The 8,613-nt window shown below is 38.5% G+C and overlaps 1 protein-coding gene across 5 annotated transcripts in view; it reads right to left on the reverse strand.

Moving 5' to 3' along the window:
* Positions 1–8,613, reverse strand: part of KCNIP4 (potassium voltage-gated channel interacting protein 4) — an 813,618-nt gene that overhangs the window by 135,607 nt on the left and 669,398 nt on the right. The gene's annotated exons all lie outside the window — the stretch shown is intronic.

The raw sequence follows: 8,613 nt of genomic DNA on the forward strand, positions 1-8,613 counted from the left end.
CGTACATCAACTATACCTCAATCAAAAAAAAAAGCTTGAAAAGTCAAACAAACAGTCCTGAAATATACATGTTTGGTATTACAGCCCACGTTTTGCAAATGAGAAGATTCAGAAAGCTAAGGAAACGTACAGCTCAATTGCTGTCTAGCTGAGACGCTATTCCAACATTTCTCACTCTGTAAAGTTACCCATTTCCTTTCTGTTCTTGCCACTTAAAATGGTTCTCAGGCCAGCAGCCTCATCTGTGAGCTTGTTAGGAATTCAGAATCTTTGGAACCACCCCTGAGCTACTGAATCACAATTTGCATTTTAATAAGATCTTCAGGTGATTTGTATGCACATTAAATTGTTGAAAGCACAGTATACATCATGTCACATTAGTCATCTAGATGCCTCTGCTTTGAAAATCTTATCTCAATTCGGTATGAATGAGGGTTGGGGGGGCACTATCATTAATAAGCTGTCGATCTCTGAATCTTCTCAAAACGTAATCAGGTTTAAATATTGATGGCCCTAGTGATGGCAGTGTAACATAGGTTAGGACTATAGATGGTGAATCCTGTTTTGCCATTTACTGTGTGGCTTTGGGAACACGCCCTAACTCTCGAGGCTTCCGTTTTTCATCTGGAAATGAGGATAAGAAGCATACCAACCTCATGAGGTTGTTGTGAAGGTCAAGTGAGCTGGCACATGGGGAGTATGCAGAGATGCTCACTATTTTAAGCATGATTAACAGCAGAGATTCACTCTAGCTGTCCACACTACCAAGGGAAAAACTTTCAAAGAGGTTCTCTTGGTTCTTCATTCAGTCAATCCTTTTAACTCTTCCACAGAGACTCATTTCATGTTAACTCTGACCTATAGAATTCTGCCCAGTGACACAAGGTCAATGGCGGGTTTCAATAAATGATCCTAGAAGGAACCCTTGACACATCTTCTAGACTTCTCCTCTGAGGGGTCATTCATTTTGTTCACACTGATTCTAAGATGCCCAAATCATTAGGTAATGGAGTGACACAAGTCCTCCCTTTTGGGGACCTGCAAGTCTGGCCCTGCTGGGGCTTGATAAACTTTCAAAAATTATTCTCATAATCAGTGGAACAACTGAGAAAAACTTCAGATAAGTTCTCTTCTCACAGGGTCTGGAGATAAGGTGGGGAGCTGGGGAGTCTGTGCCAGGTTGCAGGAAGCCACAGGAAAACCACTGAAATTGCCCTTCAGGAAAAGGAGCTGATCACAGCAGAGTCAGATGAAAATAAGGAACCATGAGGTCCTCAACTCAGCCCCGCAGCCCCACCCTGCTGGTGCACTGGGCTATTTTAAAGAAAGGAACTGAAAATAGATTAATTGGATGTGTCATCTTGGTATGCACAGAGGTAGCATGAACATCAAACTTTTATTCTAATGAGACAATGAACATGTAAAATGCTTTATCAAAATTTGAGAGAAATGAGTTATTATTAGTTAATATTGTACCATAGTTTCTCATATGGGAAAAATTTCCTAGCTTCAATATGAGTGGTGTGCAAGTTAAAATTAAGTATCACAGACCACTAGGGTTAAGGTATATGAGGCCGATACCACGATGCTATTTGTGGATACAGAATCATTATTCTTTATGGAGCGAGCCAGTCCTTACAAGGCAGGTTAAGAGCAAGGATCTAAAAACACTGCGAACTGTTAAAGGCAGACAATACACTTAACTATGCAAAACAAAGTCTAAGAGGTGTATTTTCATTCTTCTTCTTGCTTTTCCTACTTAACAGCAATCATATCTCTTTCTGTTCCTCTTCATTTTGCACCATTCCTTGATTTGATACTGCTAACTCTCCACTGATTTCCACAGAGACCGGGGCCGTGGCAGGGATTTAGAGCTGGCCTTCCTCATCTGCCAGGGTCGTTCATTCCACCTCTTCCTACTCCTGTTGTAGGGCCCCGTGTTTCAGTCAAGGAAAGAAGTAACTTTTCTTCTTCCTTGTAGACTTTAAAGATACAAATAAAAAATGATAGGCCACGGGTTTTACAAAAGATACAATTTTTATTTTCAAATGGAAAGTAGTTTTTTTGTTGTTGTTGAAGTAAATCTGTTTCAATCTTTAAATGTTTCCATGTTTTGAAGGAGCTGAGGGTCATCTTCAAATTATTATAAATTAGTTGATGCCTAGTTTCACCCACATGATCTTTCACTGGTGGCTTCTTTTTTAAGCGAAATTTGAAATATCTGCCTCTATTTTTTGTTGTTGTTACCTTTTAAAAATTTATTTCTCTCTTTAATGCTTTGAGGGTTTTTTCCTTTAAATTTTGTCCTGTGGGTCTTTATTTTTTACCAATGATTGCTTTTACTTTATCATCTCATATTGTATTTTATTCTTTCTTTTTATTGTTCCATTAGGGTCTATTTCTTTGCCTAGTTTCGCATAATTTTTCAACATATTTCATTCTATGTTAAGTTTTGCCTCATGATTTGATTACTTTTTCAGTTTTTATAACTTGCAAACAACAATATTGATTATTTCTACCTTATATTTACTCTTCTAGTTAAGACCAGGCTTTTAGCCGCTTAAATTACTCCCATTATTTCGTTTTGGCTTGTTTCTAGCTTTAACTCAATTTTCATCACCTTAAAAGACGTTAAGCTAATTTTGTCTTGCAGAGTGTAGTATTCACTTTTAACTCTTCATTTACAATAGTAGGCAGAGAAAGCATCTGGCCACAGAATCTGTGATCTAAACAGTGGAGCTTATAATGGGGCAACATTCCCTCCCTCTTTGGTTTGTTTTCCTTTCAGAATATAAACTCCACGATAGCCCTGGCCCATGCCTGTTTTGTGTTGTTGTTTCTCCCTTGTCTGGCTTATCAGAGGCGTGTAATGAAAACCTGTGAAGAGTAATAATGATTCATAAGAATTACTAAGGATTGAATGAATCTATTGAGAACTCTCCACGTGTTAACTCTTAAGCTTCACAACCCTACAAGGAAGGCCTTACTATCACCCTACTCCCTACATGAGGACATTGAGACCTGCAGAGCTACGAGGTGGCCTGCCCTGGTTACCCATTAGTTAGGAGTGCAGCCAAGACTTGCACTTGTAATCTGTTGCCAGCTCAAGGCCCTTCAAAATCAGTTACCCAGTGTCTGGCCCATTATGTGCTAACTGGTCAGTAAGAGGCAGGTACAATGGGGAAGGGATCTCTTTAAACAGACTTTTATGCAATTCCTACCTAAAACACAGCTAAGGCATGTGGCCGCTCATAAATCAATGCAGGCTAGCTAAATAGAAAAAGGAAAGCCTGGAGCTTATCTGGCAAATTCATGACACACTGGCAATATTTTAATTGCCTGAGAAGATTGCTGGGAGCAGGTTCTCATCAACCCCTCCCCGCTCTGAGGCAGTCCCGGCAGTCACACTCGATTAGATGATCAGTTTTAAACCAAACACAGCAGGTGGTGCCTGGCTCTCCTTGATGAGAGGCTCTTAGTTTGCCAGAGATTTATGGAAGCAGTCTTTTAAAGAATTGCATTTACCCAGTGAGCTAATTTTCTTCTCAGTTAGAATTCCATCATTCTTTAGCCCTGAGAGCAAAAAGTGAATGAAGAACTGAATCAACTATGTACAGAACTTTCTACATTTCTGTATGTGACATATTCCTCTTCTTTAGTAGCAGAACTCCCGGCTCCCATGAAGTCAAGCTGTTCTCCCAGACTTGAGAAAGTTTTCAAATATGCTTAATTTCATAGGATGTCACTGATTTAGTGGCTGATTTTCTAGAGTGTTCGTGGTTTAAAACTATATACGATTTGAAATCCTAGCCAAGTCTTAACAGCTGTCAAAGCCTTCATTTTGAAACTATTTGTCAATTATGCATTGATGACTCAGAAGTCACATGGAATTTTCTGAACGAAATACTTAAACAACATTGTGGTTTTCATATTATCTTTTTTAAGGTGAGTGTTTAAACATAGCAGACAAAAGGTTTATGATAGATTTCCAAAATTAATACGAAACATCTCGCTAAGGCACAGCATTGAAACAACTCATCTATTTTTCTAGCACTCTTGATTAGAGAGTCCTTAACAAAAAGCTTGTTTAATTAAGACTTAACTGTTTTTCTTACATCTTGATTAGCAAATGTTCAAGTAATAATATAATCTTAAATACCAAATTTTAAAATGTATAAATTTTATGCAAGAACTCTTCCTTCAAATTTAATTTCATTTCCGTCTAAACAAATCTATGAGGTTGTAATTCTACTCATGTTTATCCTCAGGCATTTGAGGAGTTAGCAATGAGAGAGACAGCAGGCAGAAGGTGATTTAGAAAGAAGGAAGAGGAGGAGGAGGAGAAGAAGGAGGACGAAGGAGTTGTTTTTGGAAGAAGGTGTTTAAGGAAGGCATTTTCCAGCCCAGCTTAAGACATCAGGTGATGCTATTAGAATTTGAAAGTAAAAATATTTCCTTGGCTGACATGGCATTCTGCACATAGGAGGTGCATTTGTTTGTTAGGGCTGTTATAACAAAATACTATGGACTGGGTGGCTTAAAGAATAGAAATGTATTCTCTCACAATTCTAGAGGCTTGAAGTCCAAGATCAAAGTGTTAGAATGTTTGTTTTTTTTCTTGGAGTTTCTCCTTGGCTGCATGGCCTTTCCTCTGTGCCTGCAGATCCTTGGTGTCTCTTTCGCTTCTTACAAGGACCCGATCATATTGGATTAGGACCCCACCCTATAGCTTCACTTTTAACTTAATCACCCTTTAAAATACCTCATTTCCAAATACAAACACAGTCAGATTCTGAAGAAAGGTTGGGGAGTGTAGTTAAGGCTTCAGTCTATGAATTTTGCAGGGGACCTAGTTCAGCCTTCAACAGGACTTCAATAAATGTTTGCTGATGGCTGAGGGGAAAATGAGTATCAACTGGGAAATGAAAGTGATTATGAGGGCTGCTGTTGGACATTATCCACTGAGGTGGTGGCAAGTGGAACATGTCAATGTTCTGGTCATCTGAAGGTCCATGTCCCCCTTCCCAGTCACTGCTTTATCTCCTCTTGGGTAAATTATTACTATAATATTATAACTGATGACCCAGACTCATCTATATCTCACACCTCCATGAGACCAGTCTTTCTAAAGTAGAACTCCAACATAACAGGACCATATTCATTCACTAATTCAGAAAATACATGCTTCAGAGTGCCTGCTGTGCCAGGGACTCCATCAGGAACAGGAGATGTAAGACAGAGCAGTCAAAACTGTCCATTGCTCCCCACTGCCTACCAGATAAAATCCAAATCCCCTAAAATGGCATTCAAGGTCACTCAGTATTTAGATCTTACCCACTTTTCAGTGTCCTGTCCTTAAATGTCCTTCTTACTGTATTCACATAGGGCCATTTTTTCATCTTCTAAATGTATTTTGCATACTCTCTCTAGGTTTCCATCTGCTCCCTCACCTGTAGGAAACCTACATGTCCCTTTATTCGAGCTCTAGACCTTTACCACTGAACACTGTCGTGAGGCTTTGTGGATCTAATAGGTTGAAGGAGAAGGATAATTTAAGTGCTTTTACATTGAATGCCTAGGAGGAATGAATGTCTCCATTTGTGACACTGGGGATGTTGAGCTCAGCTTTGGGAGCTCCATGGAAACATATTGATCTGATTTGTTTGTTGAATCTTCAGTGCCTAGAAGAGTTTCTGCCCCACAGAAATACTCATTAAGTTTAATGAGTATAGTTTGTAGACTTTGACAAGACACAATACGATGCTACCTTAGAAATCATGATCTAGTTAGAACCCATTATTCCAATATAACAAAATACCAGCACCACGGAAGGGATGTTTACTTTGGAGATTCACTCTTGTTTTTTTGTTGTTGTTGAAGTGCAGTCAGTTACAATGTGTCAGTTTCTGGTGTACAGCACAGTGTCCCAGTCATGCATATACATACATATATTCATTTTCATATTATTTTTCATTAAAGGTCATTTAAAGATATTGAATCTAATTCCCTATGCTATACAGAAGAAATGTGTTTTTTTAAATCTATCTTTATATTTAGTGGCTAACATTTGCAAATCTCGAACTCCCAAATGTATGCCTTCCCACCTGCTTTCCCCTGGTAACCGTAAGATTGTTTACTATGTCTGTGAGTCTGTTTCTTGTTTTGTAGATGAGTTCATTAGTGTCTTGTTTTTTTCTTTTTATTAGATTCCACATATGTGTGATATCATATAGTATTTTTCTTTCTCTTTCTGGCTAACTTCACTTAGAATGATGATCTTTAGGTCCATCCATGTTGCTGCAAATGGCATTATTTTATTCTTTTTTATGGCTGAGTATTATTCCATGGTATAAATACACCACAGCTCCTTTATCTAGTCATTGAGATTCATTATAATGAAGGCTGGCTTGTAAATGCTAACATAGGTTAGACCTGAGGTGATATATTATGTCATTATGTAAATTAAAAGAATCCTTAATATAATTTGGGGGTCAATTAATATATTATATTTATATATTATATTGTAATATTGTAATATAATATATATATAATATATAGTCCAAGAATTTTGACTAAAATTTTGGAAGCCATAAGTCTGGCTCTTTTGATCTACCAGATTTGCAACTTTGGTTAAGTTACTAAACAGATCTCCTTAAATCTATATAAAATGTGGACAGATATACACATACTTCATGTGATTATTGATTATGAAAAATCAAATGAAGTAGTAAATACTAAAACTCATTAAACACTAAAAACATCATTGGATATCTTATATACAGCCATGATGGCCATGAGAACAGACATCGTTTTGCTGAGTAAACTCTGTTATTGACAAATTCAAGTAGGGAAGACATTATTTATTTAAAAACACAGTCATTAAGAATTTAAGAGAGATTATTAGTTTGATAATTAAGAAATATGACTATTTACTTTGGCTTTTCTCTTTGTGCCTTTGTTAGAATGTAAGGAATTCAAAACAATCAAATTGCCTTGAACAAGTGACTGTTATCAAGTTCTCAACATTTTTAAGCTAGTTCCTCACATATATTTACTCACAACAACTTGTTCTGATAAAAGAGGTTCCTAACCTAGAATATTGGACATTTATGTAATAGCCCTGAGCACCAGCTGCAGGGAACTAATCTAATTAACTGAATTAGATATAATTGTTTCCTTATCTCTGTCGGGCGTCCTGTTGTCATTTTTTCTGAAAGTCTGACAGTTGGAATGCTATCTATTGTCCTTACAACCTTCCCAGCCTGCTCATTGTGCTTAAAATCGATTCAAGTTTGCTTCCTCCCCTGGTTGGGAGTTGCCTTCTACGACTTATTCGCTGTAAAGCTGGTGAGAATTCCCCTCGAATGGCTGGATTACGATTCATATTGAGCCACTTACGTGCTGCCATTTTCAACAGAGAACAGATCGGGGTAATTCTGCAATTGTGACGAGGTCCTAGGGGCGTCTCCTCAGTGAGGTTCTTCCCGACGCCCCTCTTCCCTGTGCAGAACTGACGGCTGCTGCTTGTGGGTCTCTCAGAAAACATGTGCGGGGCGCGGAGGGCTGCGCTGCTTGGGCAGGTTACTCGAACTGCTAAGGCTCAGTGTCCTCATAGTAGAGATAACAGCACCTCACAGGCAGAGATGTTAAAAGTGCTTGCCTCATTCAGTTCTTTGAGAGCTTGAATGATATCATTAATACAAAGTGTTTAGTACAGTGCCTGCTATTTAGCAAATAGCTCACAAATATTCTTTATTTAAAGTTTTGTATGCCTTTATTATTTCACTTTATATTTAAGTTAAGCTTGGAGATGTTGTCTTCTTTTTATTTTTTTGTGGGGGAAGGTAATTAGGTTTTATTTATTTGTTTGTTTGTTTGTTTGTTAATGGAAGTACTGGGGATTGAACCCGGGACCTTGTGCGTGCCAGGCTTACACTCTACCACTGAGCTATATCCTTCCCAACCAGTGGTTACCTTTGGATTGTGGGACTTTTATTTTCTGTTTGTTTTATTGTATTTTTGTGTTTTTCTGTTTTTCTTTTTTTTTTTTTACTGTTTTTCATAGAGTGCTTATTTATGTTATTAAGGAAAACTGCTTACAAGAAATGCATAGTCCTTGCGACTCAGTGTGTAAGACTTTGCATTATTAGATACTCATACAGTGATAACTGGCTGTGCAGATCACCCTTAGCTCACTACCCCAGCAGCCCGAGATTTTATAACACACCCAACTCTCCACTAAGTTGCTTCTGCACAACCACACGGGACACAGACTGTCATCCCCGTCAGCAGCCCAACAGGCACTCCCACTAGCGGGCTGGGGCCCATGAATGTCAGAAACAAACATTCTCCCATGCTCCTCTCAGTCATTCTGTCATTTGGGACACACTGATTTGGCCACATTTACTCCCACTTGTTCCAGCCTTCTTTTCCCCTGCCCACCCCGACTATAAAGACTGAAAACAAGTTACTCACTGCCTTTGTCTTCTTTCCATTCAGGTTGGTGAGGAAGCACAATGTGGGCAATAAGATGTTTGCCAATGTCTATTGTGCTGTCTTCATGGGTGGGTGGCAGTTTGTGCTTCATGATAAAATGACAGCTATGACGAGTGT

The sequence above is a fragment of the Camelus ferus genome, chromosome 2 (genome assembly GCF_009834535.1).
Source record: "Camelus ferus isolate YT-003-E chromosome 2, BCGSAC_Cfer_1.0, whole genome shotgun sequence".
NCBI lineage: Eukaryota > Metazoa > Chordata > Mammalia > Artiodactyla > Camelidae > Camelus > Camelus ferus.